Source organism: Colius striatus, chromosome 1 (genome assembly GCF_028858725.1).
Source record: "Colius striatus isolate bColStr4 chromosome 1, bColStr4.1.hap1, whole genome shotgun sequence".
Lineage (NCBI taxonomy): Eukaryota > Metazoa > Chordata > Aves > Coliiformes > Coliidae > Colius > Colius striatus.
In genome coordinates, this window is record NC_084759.1 from 87,819,189 (window position 1) to 87,835,457 (window position 16,269).

Here is a 16,269-nt window from a genome sequence, read left to right on the forward strand (position 1 = left end):
ATGATTTTCAAGACTCCCGAGAGCCATGCCTGGGATTTTTAGTTATCTCTTTTTCTTCCCCTTCAGAGAGATAGTAAGAAAGTTTATGCTGTCTTGAAAACTACTCCTCCGGTGTAAGAAAAACACTCTGACCATTCGCTGGAGGCCATTTTACGCAACTTCAAGGAGGTTAAGAGCTCGCAGAATTTCAGGAATACCAGGTGTCTCCGTAATACCTTTTCCCCTTTCCCCGCCATTCATTCAGGCAAGCCAGGAGCTCTGCATGCCTGTGATAGACAATGGCTTCCCATCTCTCTCTTTTCCACTAGAAAACGGACGGACTTCTTCCCCATTCTGTCCATGTACGTTGGGGAGAAAAAGCCTGCAACATAGCTGCGAGATGAAGGGATGCTTGTGAAGGAGGGCATGGAGTAAAGGAGGCTGCCCTAACTACGTGGGTTGCTTTTTTTATTTTGCTGGAATTTGCAATTTCATCTCGAGGAGCATTGGTAGATGCGGCACGAATGAAATTGTGCTGCTGCAAAACAAAGCTGAGCAAACAGGAGAAGGAGAATTATCTGAACTGCTTTTGAAATGTTGTCATGTTTGTTAACAGCTGCTTAACTCTGGTGTCTAACAAGCCCTTGGAAAAGAAGTTTTATTAATTAAAAAATAAAGGCAATCCCCCTGCTTGCTTACAATTAAATGATGACAGTTTATAATGCATTCCTTCAAGACCTCCAGTAGTATCGGGGCTCAGGGGACTTGAAATACCTAATTCATAGATTTTTTTAAACCAAGAACGGACCGTTATGATCAGCTGGTCTGACCTGCGACATATCACGGGCCAGTGAATTTCAGCCAGACGTTCTTGTATCAGACTCATAAATTCTGGCTGAGCTTTTAACCTGGCATACAATCTTGCTCCCAAGACTTTTAAAGCATAGAAAACTCACTGCTTGCCTCAGTTGTTCCAGTGGTTATGTCCCCTCACTGGTTTAAAGGAAAAAAAAAACACACTTATTTCTGCTCAGAATTCATAGAGCTTCATTTTCCAACATAGGATTTTCATTATGCCTTTGTCTGCCACATTAAAGAGAGCTCTACTATCACAAATCTCCCCATAGAGACACTTAGGGCACTTAAAGACTATGATCAAACCAAGTCATAGCCTCCTCTTGGATAAATTAATAGATGGGATTTCTTTAGCCTTTTGCAATAAGATGCGATTCCCAAACCTTGAATCACTCTTGTAGCTCTTTTCTGATCCCATATTAATTTGCTGGTCCACTTTTAACACACAAACACCAAAACAGAGCTGGACAAAGTATTCCAGCTATGGTCTCATTCGTGTCAGAAGTGTTAATGGCATCATTAAGTTTACTTGTTTAAAACCCTATGCAGATTACCTTTATAGATAGCCTTAGCAATACTGACTTTATTAAAACCCCATTTTAAAAGTCGCCTGTCTTCATGCAGACTAATGTTGTTCATCAAATTCACAGCACTGAGCATCGCTTGACCAAACTGCAGAGCCAGCTTAGTTTTTCTAGCTGAGGCTTTTTCCAGTGCTTCATCAGCCCTAACCTTCAGTAGGGCTTCCCAGTTTTTTCTTTTGTCTATAAGAAGCAACTGCTGCATATTCTCACAATGGCACTAGCCCTGGCTGTGCACTATCAGAGAAGTGCATAGACAGAACCTAACTACACCATCTCCTTTTTTCCCCTCTCGCCCTCCTGCAGTGCCAAAGCCCCACTTAAATTCCAGCAAAACTCAAGGTAGTTCACTCCTTTCAGGGGCCTTGGTGGGGCTCAGTTTTGAAACACTCCTCCCCAGACAGTTCACAGACAGCATCCATGATGATTTCTTCAGCCACAGCAACTGGTCTACTTTCACATCCGAGCCCATTGCCCATCCACCTTCACGTGAATATCTGCTCCGAAAGACAGACATTAATCAAAGTAGAGCTGTCCCACCAAATACCAGATTAAACGTGTCCTTTGATAAAGAAACAAGAGCTTCCCTTCCTCTCCCCATCCTGGGGATGCCCATCCAATTTTCAATCTGTCTCAGCTTCTGAAAGCCTTACTGTGCAATGGCAGCATGGAATGGCAGGATCTCGGAGGACCAGATGTTACAGAAGCACTCCTTGCATTGTTCCACTACCTTCCCAGTACTCTTGATCTTCTCGAGCTAAACCAGGAAACACTGCACATAGCGTGTGCTGTTGCGGTGGGTGCTGCAAGGCTGGACTCTGTTCTGTGGTGGCCTGGGTTGTAGCTGAGATGCTGTGGATTGTTTAGATGAATCTGGCTCCCAAAAGCCTCAGCTATAGGTAGGACTGCATTGTGCTGGGCCTCGTGTAATGAGGGCAAAGTATTCTGTGCCCCAAAGATCTCTTTCTGTATTAGTTGTATCCTTGAAAGCAGAAAATCATATAGGATAGACATGGTCTTGGAAATGGCTGACCCCCAGCTACATACACAATCCCTGTGCTTCCTAGCACGACTCCTGCTTGAGCAACACTCCTGTATTTATTTGCCTCCCAGGTGATAGGTCTTTTTTGATAGGCCCAGCTGGAGATTGACATTAATCATGACGTCACAGTCTGTGCATCAGACCAAAGGTGCTTTTTGCATTACAGGCAATTAAACTGGCCCATCTTCTCGCTTACTCAGTTCCTCAGGCTGTTCCTACTGACACCTCTGCCCTAAGAGAGGTCATGGCACATGCTGGAGACCAGGTAAGCACAGTGGGCCTGCAGCATGGGCACCTTCTAGTGGGAAAGCAGCTACCACCCACTCAGGAAAGCTGTTCTCCATATAGGAGTGATTCTCCATCTGTACATTGCTGATCAAGGGACTCGTACACTGCTTATTCTGATACTGCCTCTAGGGACATGGTGCCAATACAGCGTAAAGCCTGTGTAGCTGTGCTTTTTACCCTGGGGTAAACTATGATGAAGTTCATGTTGTGTTATAGGACCCTGAAACTGCTACTGCAACACTCAGAGAGGCCCAGCCTACATAAACCAACACCAAGACGAGGGCAGCAGAGGATTAAGTCACGTTTGTATATATGCCCCACCTCATGTTCTGTGCCACGCAGTTGCACCACAACGGCCCCTTTAAGCTTAAATTATCCACCATAAAATTATTTTTCCCATGACACACGGCACAGCCTTCACACCCTACTAGTAGCAGCTCTCCCGTCGTTTATACTTTCCACGTGCCCTCGTTTTACTATGAGTCAGACATGCTTGCCCTCTCTTCCTATGACTTACGCTTTCCTACCTCAGAGGACGCACATATCAGAAGATAGATCTGATGGCCCAGTTTATGGATATCTTCTCATACATTTGGCATCACTCTTTTCCAAAACCACTGCTAGATAGCCAGCAGGTTCAAACAAAACTCTCCGTTAGCTCTGGCCATGAAGAAGTGAGCACAGAGCAGACACCTTTGTTATAACAAATCACTCTTAGAGTTGCACTTAATTGTAGTAAGGAGCACATTAGCCTCACTCGCTCTACCAAAATGCAATTTATGCTTTTAAAAAGCAACAATCATTCAAACCATCAGACCTGCAGCTCCGAGGCACTGCGTACCACAGGATGGGATTACTTCTCTTCTTTCTAATTTACCTGCAAGCACACATCACCCAGCCGCTCGTGACAACCTGCTCTTTCTCCCTTACAGGCTGCTGCAGCGGCAGTGTTTGGGTCTGAGCGACTGTTTTGGGGCCTGCTCTCCTCTAACCCTCCAAGGGGTTTGTCATTAGTTTTCATGGAGAGCAGAACGAGGCTGTATGTGGAAAACCAATATTGACATTTCCTTGTTTAAATATCATACATCAGAGGAGGGTCACGGGAGCCAAGGCCACCAGAAAGGGTTCCCCCCACAAGCTATTATTTCCTTTTAAAAAGCACCAGGGACTCAGCAGTCTCTGCTGGGCCTCACACCCGCATGTCTGCTCTTCTCTGCGAGTTGGCTGATTGCAGCCCGTGCCACTTAGCAAATACAGATGTTCAGGTCTTTTTCTGTCATCACAGGTCTCACTCATCCCTGCACAGAGGCCTGGTACTAAATGAACACCTGCTTTTAGCCCTCTTTTCAAGGCTATGCGAAATACACACCCCATCCGCGCTCACTTCGGTCTCTGCTTGCAAAAATCTACAGCACTTCCCTATCAAATTTGAAACAAATGGCATTCAAACTTATTTTAAAAATTAATTGAACCAATACATCAACAACTTTCATGTTTTCAGAGCCTGCACAGCCCTCGCCTGGGAAATTAGAACTGCAGAATGGTGATTTTGCATTTAAATCAACAGAGCTCTCTTTCCCAACAAGGTTGCCTTCATGCTTTGTAAAGCCAAGCAGTGCTACGGGGGTTCAGAAGAAGGGAGCCCATTAGGTGTTCCACACCTACAACAAACCTGATCTCCCTGCTGGGGGGGCTTCCTGGGGGACTGTAGGGGAGGAACCCCACCATTAACACCACCCAGTGCCATGCTGTTGAGGGGTACTTCTACGCCCTACACTCTGGTTCCCTTTTCCTCCCGTTCCCCTGAGCAGCACCTCAGCTGCTGTACCATATTCCTTGCATTTTCCCCCTGTTCCCCGTGAGGTGAGCAGGCTTTCAAGGTGAGATCGGATGCTGAGCTAGGAAAAAAGGTGTTTAGAGACTGCTAGGAGAAAGGGGCAGAGAAAGTGACAAGCTCAGGGAAGGAATGGCTGAAGGATCTCTCCTTTTATCTAAACCCGGGAACAGATTTGCCACTAAAAGAAAAGTAATCCACACGATGTAGAAACAAAATTACATTCACATGAACACACGCATACAAACACACACTGTTCTCTCCTAACCACAGGACATGGGCTTTGGGAGCGGTGGCCTCAGAGAGCTGTGGCAAATGAGCCTGCAGCTGAAGCCAGGAGATCTCCTGCCTCCCGTCCCACCAGCATCGCTCTCCTGGTCATCTGCTATTGTAGTTTTTATACTTCTGCTTCATTTTTGGGGGGGGGCAGGTGGGAGCAATCTGCCTTCTGTGCCTACAGAGTCCCCAGTATGCTAAAGCTGCTGTCAGGTAACACAATACTTGCAAATCTGTAAAGATAAAATACCACTGAAATTTAACGCGTGTCGATCTCCCTATTTATCCTTACACATCCTGAGCCTCACCCTAGTCCAAAACTTCTCCCCCCTGTTTTGTGTTTAGATGATATCTATAGTTAGACATTGCGAGGCAGCTTACAAATCTGGACAGAGCTGAGGCAGCATAAACAGAGGTTATAAAAATATGAAGACATCATTTAGGTGGTCATGCAGAGGACTGTAAGAGTTCTCAGTGACACGGCTTTTGAAATCACTTTTCCTTGTCTCGGGACTGTTCTGGAGGTGGTGAGATGTTAGGAAGTGGTGAAAAAGAGAGATGTTTCGACTTGACAAACTGTTACAGGCTGAACGTCAAAGGTGCAAGCCTGGCTGCAAGAAGGCCTGCAGGCTGGCAGGGATGGGGCGCCTGCAGCTTGCTACTGCTGGCAGGAAAGGGCTGGGGCTGTGAGAGGAGTCTGTGGTGTGCCTGTCCTCCAAACTGAAGCAGCTTTTGTGCCTTTCAGTGACCCTGACAACTGCTGCAAGCTATCAGGGTTTGCCCGTTCTGCTTTAGTAGTGTTCTCCACTGCGTTGTTTCTGAGGCTTAGCCATCACCACCTAAGAGCACTTCCAAGGAGATTTTAAAATGCCTCCAGGGCAACAAGGGACAGCAGAAGGAGGAATATCTGAACCATTTTGGTCTGAGACATTTGGACTTAGATCCATCCAGGCGTTAATTCAGTGAAAGCCAGACAGGATCAGGATGAAACTGGCATTATGCACTGTTGGAAGCAAATCCAATTCACATAGTTTTAAGCACACGCAAACCATTTTCTATGGGGACCTGGAGTGTTTTACAAGAGCGCTTGAGGGACCAGGTGACTTTTAGCATGGTGAATTTCAGCAGTGTAACCAAGGCTTAACGTTGTGGCCATAGCCGTCCCTGAGGTGGGGATGACTGTAAAGGCCAAGCCAGCAAGTTGGAAAGAGTGAGTTCTTTTCCTTTCTCCATTGCTACTGTATTTTTTTCCAGCTTCTTATTATGTATACTGCTTGAAGAGAAAAGTGCTGTATCTTATCATCATGAGACAAGCTTATGTTTTTCTCTCCCTGCTAAAATGCTGGAGGTACCTAGCAAAAGAACAGCTCTGTGCAGAACCTACAGGGAGGTGTGGAGACCCTGGAGCCAGTTTTGCCTACTGCTCTCCAGGTTGCTCAGAATTTTCGGTCGTACCTTCAGCCAGTAACAACAAGGCCCAGGGCTAGAAACAGCAGTGGCATATAATATCTGTGCACAATCTCTCCTGTGACAAGGCAGGCATGCGTCAACAACACCCAAACCCCGGTCAGGCCCCTGGGAAATGGGTTCCAGCATAGGTTTGCCACAAACCTTGCTCCAAATACGGAAGAAGGACCATGTCTCAAAACAACCTGAAACAGCTGTGTAGACACACATATCCGCTGTTGTCTTGTTCACACATTCTTCCTTCAGGTGCTTCCTTGCCATGGAAGGGGGGATGTCCCCGAGTTCTCACTCACATATACATACAGGACTGCTTCCCAGCCACAGTTTATGGTCAGCTTTCCCCAGATGAGAGTTACTCTGACATCTCAGATGCAGAGGGCTGTTTCTGAATACTGTGGACACCATCTTTTGCTCTCCCACTTCTGGACAGACCAGGGCTCTGTGTGCCCAGACATGTGCCACCCTTATAACCCATGCTCTGCCCAGATTCTGTCCCCATCTCCCACTCCTTCCACAGCTCCGACACCAGCTGCATCTGCAGCACTAGAGTAACTGCCTGAGGTGCAACAAGGGCACGAGTCATTTACTTCCTAGCCAGTCCTGTCTGCCATGCTCCAGCGGGATCAACATGGTCCCCTTGCTCCCTGTTCTTAAGCAGCACTGAGAGGTATGGGGCAGGTTATAGATTTCTACCTTTCTCTGGCCTTTGAGCTTAGCAGCAGCATTTTGTACTCAGCAGGCCTCGCTGTCTGCTTGGCTGCACAGGCTGCTGGCTTGCTGCTTTCCTTCTTTGCTTCCTCTGCCGTCCCCTACACATTAAAACGTCCTCCAAGAGACAATGGTGGGAGGCTGGTGAGTGCAGAGGAGAAGGCAGGCTCCGTGGAGCACTGGGGTTGTGAATTGCTCCAAAGTGCTGGTGACAAGCATGAAAGTAGCTGGCCTACTCTGCAGAAGCAGGGCAGTTGTGAGCAGGCAGTCTTAGGCTGAGAGGTGTCACTTGCATGACCCCGGGCTGGGGCCACCAACTGGGTCGGGGGGGGGGCAAACCACCCTGTCTGGCTCCAGTCAGGTTCCTGCTGGGCCAGGGCACAGCTCCCTGCAGGGACAGACAGCACTTACAGCCCCATGCTTCACGGCCACCTCGGGGACCCTGGCATGTATCAGTGGGACACCACCTGGCCCAGCAATCCTCCCAGTGAGCTGGCCTCAGGGGACACATGGGGAAACCCTGCCCCAGTCCCGACGGCACAGCCTGGCCCGGCCTGGCTACTGTCCTCAGGGCTGCAAGTGGTGCTGGCCCCGGGGCAGCGGGTGCTCCCCGGCTTGCGGGACATTCTTTACATCAACAGGAGCCACAACCCCTGAGGTGCACATCAACCCTGTCGTGGGGACAGCCCACAATGTCCCCTGGCTGGCTGAGGGTAGGGGGGAACTCCAGAAAATACCGAGTTCGTGCTTGGATTGCATCAAAGGTACTCACTTTGATTGTCCCTTGGCTGTAACTTCCATCATTTCCCTTTGTTTTATAGCTGCTCAAGTTTACTTGCAAAATTAAGAGAGATTTTGGGGGGAGGGGGAGGAAGGGGGTAGGAAGCCTTTGTTCTCTGGAGTATGCTTGCCGTACTTTTGCATCATGTGGCCTGAGCGGCAACCGCCACCCCCCCCCCCCCGACCGTATTTACTCTATCTCGAATGAGTCCTTTGAAGGAGAGGGCAGAGTCGTCGTTAACCCTCTGCATGCCTGCTGGGCCCTCCGCCGGCAGAGCCCGCCTTCGTCGGGGACGCAGCGGGTCCTAAATCCCAGAGCCGCGGATATCTCTTTGATGGACGGCATCGGGGGCGGGGAGCGTCCCCCCAAAAAAGCCCAGAGCGCCCGTCCCGCGGCCGGTCTCAACGCCAGCCGTGTGCACGGGGAGCCGGCGGCGGTGGGCCTCTCGCAGAGAGCCTGGGAATACCCCTTGATCATTAGCAGGCTAGCCTGCTTAACACGGGTGGAGATGCCTACAAACTCGAAACAGCTGCTGGGCTTTGCTCTGGCCTGCCTGCTAAAATACGCCGATCTCCTTTTAATCTGTTTCATATTCACAAATTAAGCACTTAGCCTAGGTAATAAATCATGAGGCAGTTTACGAGGCTAGCAGGAGACAAACAAGTGGAAAGGGAAAACAATCGCCTAAAAAAAAGTACGTTCAATATGACTGGAAAGACGCGCTCGGAAAAACCCATCCCCGCGCTGCCCTGCGCGGCGGGAGCACCCTCCCGGCTCCGGCCGAGCCCTGCCGCTGGCTGGGGGGCCGAGCCAAACCCAGCCGAGCCGACAGCCCCCGCACTTGGCCGCGCCGCGGGGTCCCGCACGCAGACCCGGGCTCCTGCCTTTGTCTCCCCGCATACCGGTCGCCCGCACCGGCTCCACCTGGGAGAGACTCCGGCCTGGAAATAATGACTCGAGCTGGCAATAAGCTCGTCCCGCGCACCCGCACCAGCTCGGCCTGGGGCGGGAGATGATGAAAAGGATGCTGGAAAATAACATGGAAGTGCGGGTTGTGCTCAGGCCGAGCCGTTCGTAAGCACCCGCGGGGGACGTGGCACTCCCCGGTGTCCCGGTGGAAGGCAGCCAGAAGACGTCCCCAGGGGCTCTGGAGCGCAGATGTCTGGCCGCATCGCCTCGGTGCTGCCGTAACTGGGAAGTACGCCTTTGGCTACCGGAGTTGCCCCCCGACCCTCTTTCCGGGATGGCCGGTGAAGGAGAGCCTTACGGTTGGCAAGGGACCCCCCCATCATGGGCCACTGTCACGCTCACCACGCGAAGGGGCGGCGCGGACAGGACGGGGCTCCGGAAGGCAGAGCTCAGCCCGAGCCCCTCGGCTTTTGCGACGCGAGAGGGGAACCAGGAGGCGGGCGAGGCTGCAGAAGTGCCGGCCGGGCACTGGTAGTGGGGGGCCCCGGGGCGCCGCTACCCGCGGCGGCAGCCCGGGACACTCCGGCGTTTTCCCCGGAGGCTCTTCCCGGGAGAGCTGCCAGCCACCCCAGGGGAAGCAGGCGAAGGCCCCAAGACAAAAGACCCGGCGCTAAGACCCCTTCCTGGCAAAGACGCAGGCTGTTGAAAGTATTTTAGCAGAGACTTTTCTCCCTCCACCCCCCACCCCGCCGAGGCTCCGGGCCGGTGGCTCCACGTTGTTCCGAGCCGTGGCAGCCGGTTGCCAGAGGGGGAGCGAGCCGGGAAGGGCGTGCGGGGCCGGGGGTGAAGTGCGTGGGGGGGAAAGGTCAGCGGCATCCCCCGGGAGGGGTGAGGAGAGGAGCAGTGGTTTAAAGAGACTCCCGCGAAGGAGAACGACACAGACCTGCGGCTGTCCGCCGAGCGCAATCTGACGAGCTGTGGGTGCGAAGAGGCGCTGTCAGAGGTTATTTATCTCTCGCCGGAGCGGCGGCTCCAGTCCCCGCATCGCCCGCCGGTAACAATGGCAGCGGCCGGCGGCTCTCCACGCGCCTAGGCGGCGGAATGGATGGTGGAAGATACCGCCGCGCTCCGCTCAGGCGGGCTCGCTCATGCATCCCTCTTGGCCAGAGCCTCTCGCTACTGCCGCTCCGCCGAGAGCTCTGGCCCGCTTCCCCCCCCGCCCCGCTCGCGCCACCACCTCCCCCCACCCCCCCCGCCCTTACCCAATTTTCCATTTTCAGGACCTTGGCGCTGAGCCAGAAATGTCAGGAGGGGATGAAACTTGACACAGAGATCTCAACCCAGAGCGGTTTCCTCCCCCCCCCCCAACCTCCCCCGCCTCCCTCCCCAGCCCCGAAGTTAAACGTGAAGATAGTTTGGCCATATTTCAGTTTGAAAAGAAGGGGAAATTGCAGGTCACTGGTGCATGGTCGGGCCGGGTGCATTTTTTTAATTTAAAACGGTAGACACCGAGGCCTGAAAAGCATCTGCAGCCCGTGCACTTTAACTGCTCCTCCCGGCCGCGGCGCGGTTAACCCCTGTGTGCCTCGGCCGCCTGCCCAGCGCCGGCGGCATCCCCTGCTCGGGGAGAAGGGGGGCTTCGGTGCCCTCTGGCCAGCGACCCCGGCGCAGAGCCGCAGAGGACGGCAGCGGAGCTGCACCGGCCCTGCTTCCCCACCCCCCCGTTCCCCGCCCCCACTTCGCTACCAAACTTGAGGGCTGGGTCGTACCCGCCAGCAGGATGAGGCCCCTGGCGCGGAAGGGCGGCCAAGCGACAAGCAGCTTGTTGAGGCGAGGCTCTCCCTCCCTCCCTCCCCACCCATTCGCGCTCCCGACTCCCGCCGTCGTCTCAGCCCGGAGCAGCGCGCCCCGCGGAGTCCCCGTAACGCAGGGGAAGCAACGCCGCGGACCGGGGCACCGGGAGAGATGCTCGGCTCTTCCCTCCGTCGCCAACTCGGCCCCCTCTGTCCGGGTTCCCCCCCGGAGGACTCTCCTTGCCCCTGGCCAGCTGTGCGTGCCGATAAGGGCGGGTGATCGGCGGGGGGGGAGGAAGGGAAGGGCAGGGGGACGGAGCAGGGAGGGAAAGCTCCCGAAACGAGGAGCGCAGGGAGCGAAGCCCAAGCTAACTCCGGGGAGGATGCCTCAGCACTTTCTCTATTATGCATTTCCAGCACAAGGAAAGCTAATTCCTCCGCTGAGGGCCTCAATCAGGCATTTATTTGACACTCATGATGCATGAACGGCTAAACACTAGTCTAAGCGGAGGATCAGCCGCTAGTTTATAGCTCGCAAGGGTTTTTTTTTATGCAGGTGAATTATGTTGATCTCTGAATGCCTCGTATTCCCGGAGTGGGGGGAAGAAGGAGGTAAAGAAAACAAGCTTGGGGGAGATTAACTTCTTCAAGCTCTCTCCCGCATAGGAGGGAAACATTCTGGCCGGGAGTTTTGACTGGCACCCCTCCCCACGGCCCTCTCCTGATCTCCAGTCTTCCCTGCTGTCCCCCCTCGCCTCTCCTCGCTGCCTGCTGGTTCGGTCGAAGTTCTCAGGCATCCCAGCAGGGCCGGGCCGTGCTGCGCTGCCGGGCCCCTACACACCGCGGCGGGGAAACGCTCCCCCGGGGCACGGAGGCATAACATGGAGCAGGGAGAGTCACGGAGACAACATGGAGGGGGGAGAAGAGGAGGAGAGGAGAAACCATATGGAGCAGGAGAGAGGGAGGTAACGCGGAGCGAGGGAGCCGGGAGAGCCTGGGAAGGAGCAAGGAGCAGGGCGGCCGCCGCGGTCCGAGGCACTGGGGCACGCGGCAGTGGCCCCGGCGAGGCCTGCGGGGGCTGGGGGGCACGGCGGCGAGGAGGATCGAACCCCACTGCCAGCGCTCCCGGGAGGCTGCGCTTTCTCCTCCATCTCCCCCGTGCCTTCTCGGCCACTGCCCTTTATTCCTCCTGTGGAGAATTAATTTTTCTCCCCTCCCGCTAGCCTCTTTCCAACTGTTGTTCCAGGACTGAAAAAAAAAATAACAATTAAGTAGGAGTCATGTCTTGTGACTTGCACAATCTCTTCTAACGCCTCAGTTCAATTTTACACAACATTTAATACAAATATTAAAAATCAATATATCAAGGGGGTTGTTAATGAAATGTTACAGTGAGTGTGTGTCACCAGATAGAATTTCGGTGGGAAACGTGTCTGATTTAGCAAAAGCTGAATGCTGTTGTATTCTTTATCCTCCTCCTAAAAACAAAAGATAAAGGTGTTCATTAAATCATATCAAATCGAATTAAACTCTATTGGCGGGTCCCTCCAGCAGAACAGAAGTCTGAAAAGCAGGGGATGGAAAATGAATCTCAATGCATCTCTTGACAACGGAACAGGAATCGGAACGCATTAAAAATAAATCAGAGAGCTGCTGTAGGTCACAACACAAGGATTAGACTGTACTGGAATAATGGGACGGGAGACAGCAAGGCAGAGACTACCCTGCAGGTACACTCTGGCACTAGAAGGGGAAGCCAGTTTTTTTAAGCGATAGGTCACGCCAGTTCTGTACGAGACAGTTTATGCTCCTTTCAGGCTGCTTCTCCATGCACCTTCCCCAGCTCTCGGGACTGCAGTGCTCCCCAGCTTCTCGGCATGCTACCAACTCAGCATTTTGCAGGCTGGTGGCTCTGCCTGTCGTGTGTGTCATCATCCTCCCTGGCTCTTTGCACCTTTCCCTTTTTGCCCACCCTGGCCGCTCCCTGCTCACCCTGGCTTGGCTGAGCTGCCCCCACGTTAGCTAGGCCTCTTGCATTCTATTCAGCTATTTTCCATGACCCTTCTCAGCCTTTGCAGAAGTCCTTGGAAGATGCATGTGGAGCAATATGCCAAAAGCTGGTAGCTGCCGGAGTGCTGGCGAGTGTTAGTGGTGTTGACACATGCCACCCGGATCGGTGCCCGTCCCAGTGGCAGCCCCCGTTGTCTCCACACCCAGCTGCGATCTCTGCGTTGCTGGGGAGCGGCAAAGGGATGGGACTCAGCCCTCTGCCACGGTATGGCTGTGTCAGTGGAGCACGGATGGGAGTCCAAGCCACAGCCCTATGGGAACTCGGGGTGCAAGTCTTGCCCCCCGGTGCACCAGGGCCCCAGCCCGGGCCGTGCTCAGGTGGGAGCAGAAGGCAGGAGTGAAAGGTGTTCTCCTGCCACGGCCGAGCTTGGAAGGATCAATGGCCCCTGGGACGGGGGTTGGTGACCTCTCACCGAGCTCTCGTCCAACTACTTGAGGCTTGGACTTCGCTGTCCGTTCTCCTACTCCGGCTCCTTTCACCCTCCTCTCTTGAGGGCACGCCGGGCCAGTCCCTCCCAGTCCCCGGGGGTGGCAGGGCCTCTCTGGCCCGGTTTGTCGAAGGGTGCTAAAGAGATGGCTGTTCCTGCGAAGCCCTCCCAGAACAGAAGTGCTACATAGCCCTTGCTCAGGTGGAAGCCGCCTCTCCCCCTGTGTGGGCTTGCAGCGAGCAGCGCTCCAAAGGAGGCTTCGGAGGCACTGGGGGGCTGGCGAGGCGGAGGACTGGGGAACACCGCCCCCAGGCACCTCCACGATCAGGGTCAAGACACAAGACGGCCAGTGCCGCCGGCAAGCCGGCAGGCTGTGCGCTACCGTGCTGTCTGCAGAGCCGGGAGTGAGCGAGGCGGCGGCGAGAGGCAGCGTGGAGGCTGCTGCGCGGCAGCCGGGAGTGCTCGGCACTGAGCCCAGAACACGCGGCGAGAGCGGCAGCGCGGCATCTCCCTCACCCCACCCTGCACGGCCAGCGGGGACGGCCCCGCCTAGCCCCGCCGACCCGGCGGCGGAGCGGGAGCCCCGCGGGCGACGCTAGAAACCCTCCGGCAGACGCCGTCCCGTCGCTTCGCGATCGAGCGGCTCTGCTCCTCCTCCCTCCCTGCCTCCCCGGGGCCGGCTGTGCCGCAAGGCAGCGGTTAGGCGTGCAGCAGCGCCGGAGCGCGATAAAGAAGGGCGGCCAGCTGCCCTCTGCCCGCTGCCAGCCCGGCGGCACCGCGCCCGGCAGCGCAGGGCGGCAGCTTAGCCCGGCCCACTCCCGTCCCGGTGCCGCAGGGAGCTTGCTCGCCACCCCCAGAGCGGCGGAGCGGGGCGAAGTGGGGGGTCGAGCGGGGGCGGGGGACCGGAGATGCTCGCCGCGGCGGCTCCGTGCGCGGTTGCCTGCTAACCCCGCGGACCGTGCTGCGGGCTCCTCTCGACGGGAGCGCAATTTCTGTTCCGACCTGAAGTCGCAGCTCCTCTGTTTGTTTATTTCCCCGGCCGCGGTGGCCGGCTGCCAAGCACGCCGACCTTGCCTATTAAAAACCCATTTTTCTTGCCCTGCGCGGAGCAGCAGTTTGCTCGCCGCGCTCCGTTGTTCCGTTAAAAGAAAGCGCTGCAAAGTCTGCTCGGGAGCGCCGGGGGCGGGAGTGCCGGGGGAGCTGTGCCCGCCTCACGTGTCCCGGCCCGGGGCACTCGCGGTCTCCCGGGGCGCCTCCCGGACCACCTCCCTCCCGCGCCGGCCGCCGCCGTGCCCCGGGACCCCGGCGGGCTGGGGTGACCGCCCCGGTTCCTCGGCCAAGCCATTTCCTGCCCTCCGGAGCCGCAGCCTCTCGCCGTCGGCCAAGCAGTAGCTGGGTCTGGCCGGTGAACGGCGGGCAGCGGGGCCGGGTGGAGAGGAGGCGGCGGTGGCGGGCTGGAAAAATCAACACGCGGCGGCGGTGGCGGAGGGCAGCGACTGATCCCATTAGCCGCGCCGAGCCGGAGCCGGGCTGAGCTGGAACAGCGGGGTCACTGATGCCCGGGGCGCAGAGCGGCGGGTGGGCGATGCTGAGCCCCATCCATGTTTGCCCCGGAGTGCCCTCTCCCTTATCGTCCGCCTCAGGCGAGAAAGGCGGCGGAGGCGATGTCGCTGCCCATTCCCGGGGGCAAGGGGCCCGACGGCTTTGTGTGCCTCCGGGCGCGGGGGGCGATTTCGTCTCGCTGCTTTTTTCGGCGGCAACATTGCCCGCCGGGACGCGCTCAGCTCAGCCCGCCAAGGCTGGGCTCGTAGCGCTCTCACCCTTGGCACTGACCCTCTGCTCCGAGCCTGTTCCGGCACCCGAGGGCAGTCTCTCTCGCCTTCTCCTCCAGGACGATCTGAAAGTCGTCCGAAGCAAGCTGTTTTAGGGCAGATGCAACAATAAAGTATATTGAAATAAGTCTGCGGTTGGTGAGTTTCCAGCGTTACTTAATGGCACTCACGGTAAACAGTCCCTCTCTGTGCTAGCGGGGAAAATCATCCAGACACAAGCACATTCCACCCTCTTTAGGGCTCCCTGGCTGTTATTATAGTTATTGCATTACTCTGGTGTAAGCCTTTTGTAACTAAGCTTCTATAAAGCCCCGCTTACAAGCACCCTGATTAGAATTTTCCTTGCCAGTAACCAAAGGCCACCCGCTTTCCAGTGCTATACAGAGGGAGCCGTCAACAGCCACCCCTCTGAATGTATGCTTTGTTCCTGGCAACAAGGAAACGAGTGGGCTTCTATTGGGGAGAATGCAACCCTTCTTTTAAATATCACACAGCGAGAGCTGATGGGGCACCGGCCTTCAGAGAGGCCGCGGTGGAGGCAGAGAGACGCGGCAGGGTCACGGGAACGCAGAGTAGCCGAGCCCTAATGCTACCCACGAAGCGGCTGCCACTCAGCCGTTGGCTAGAGGATCATCTGGCTGATCCTGGCTCAGGGGCCGGCAGGGACTGAGCCGGGGCCTGGAGGGAGAAGAAAAGGAGGACGTTGGATAATGGTTTCCCAGCAGCACCCACCACTCTGGCACCCGGATGCGGAGCAGGCAAAGGTCTGAAGATCTGCGAAGTGCAGAGAGACAAGGACACCTAGCCGCGGGAGATGGACAGGATTCTTCGGGGGGCCTACCTGGAGCACCAGAGTCCCCTCTCCCCCCCGTCCCATCGCCCACCCGGGGACACTTGGCACCCTGGGAAAGCAAACCTAGGGCAGGTTAGAACATTGCGTTTTCTGCGAACACGGCTTGGCTGCTGGGCACCCCCGTCTCCAGGGACGAGGAATCCTCTGCTGGCGGGGAAGAAGCCCGACTGCCCCCCTTCCCCGGGGCGCTCCCCCAGGCAGCTGCAGCCCGGCAGCCGGCCGGCCTTCCCCCCGGCGGCCTCCGCAGCCAGCCCAGCTATTGTGAGCGCCCGAGAGCCCGTCTCGCCGGGTGTAAGCAATTACTGTGATATGTCCAACATGTATGTTAGTGACATTACCAAGGAGGTGAGAGCTTGGTGCTCAGAGGGCTGAAACGCTGGACTTTCACTTTCATTCAGGATGTGTGTAAAGCAGTCTTTTCTCAACTCGCCTGATTTTAAACTTCCTCTAAACCTCACTTCGCCTCCCCCCCCCCCCCCCCCCCCCGCCCCGCCTTCGCTCGGAGAACAGCAACGAGAGACCGAGAGGAAACACGCTGCTGCTGTGCAAAATGTGGACCATGTGTGGGAACTA

At 55.5% G+C, this 16,269-nt stretch overlaps 1 protein-coding gene and 1 long non-coding RNA gene across 3 annotated transcripts in view; one reads left to right on the plus strand and one right to left on the minus strand.

The window, feature by feature from the left end:
- The window catches only part of BCOR (BCL6 corepressor), an 82,596-nt gene extending 72,701 nt beyond the window's left edge, over nt 1–9,895 (minus strand). For both annotated transcript variants that reach the window (XM_062000076.1, XM_062000069.1), the window contains exon 1: nt 9,664–9,895. The gene's annotated coding sequence lies outside the window, so the exon portion shown is untranslated. The remainder of the gene's footprint in view (nt 1–9,663) is intronic.
- A 966-nt stretch (nt 9,896–10,861) lies between these two features.
- Nucleotides 10,862–12,032, plus strand: LOC133624677 (uncharacterized). The gene is made up of 2 exons (XR_009818040.1): nt 10,862–11,069; nt 11,180–12,032. It is a non-coding gene; the product is annotated as an uncharacterized LOC133624677 (long non-coding RNA).
- The last annotated feature ends 4,237 nt before the right edge of the window (nt 12,033–16,269 follow it).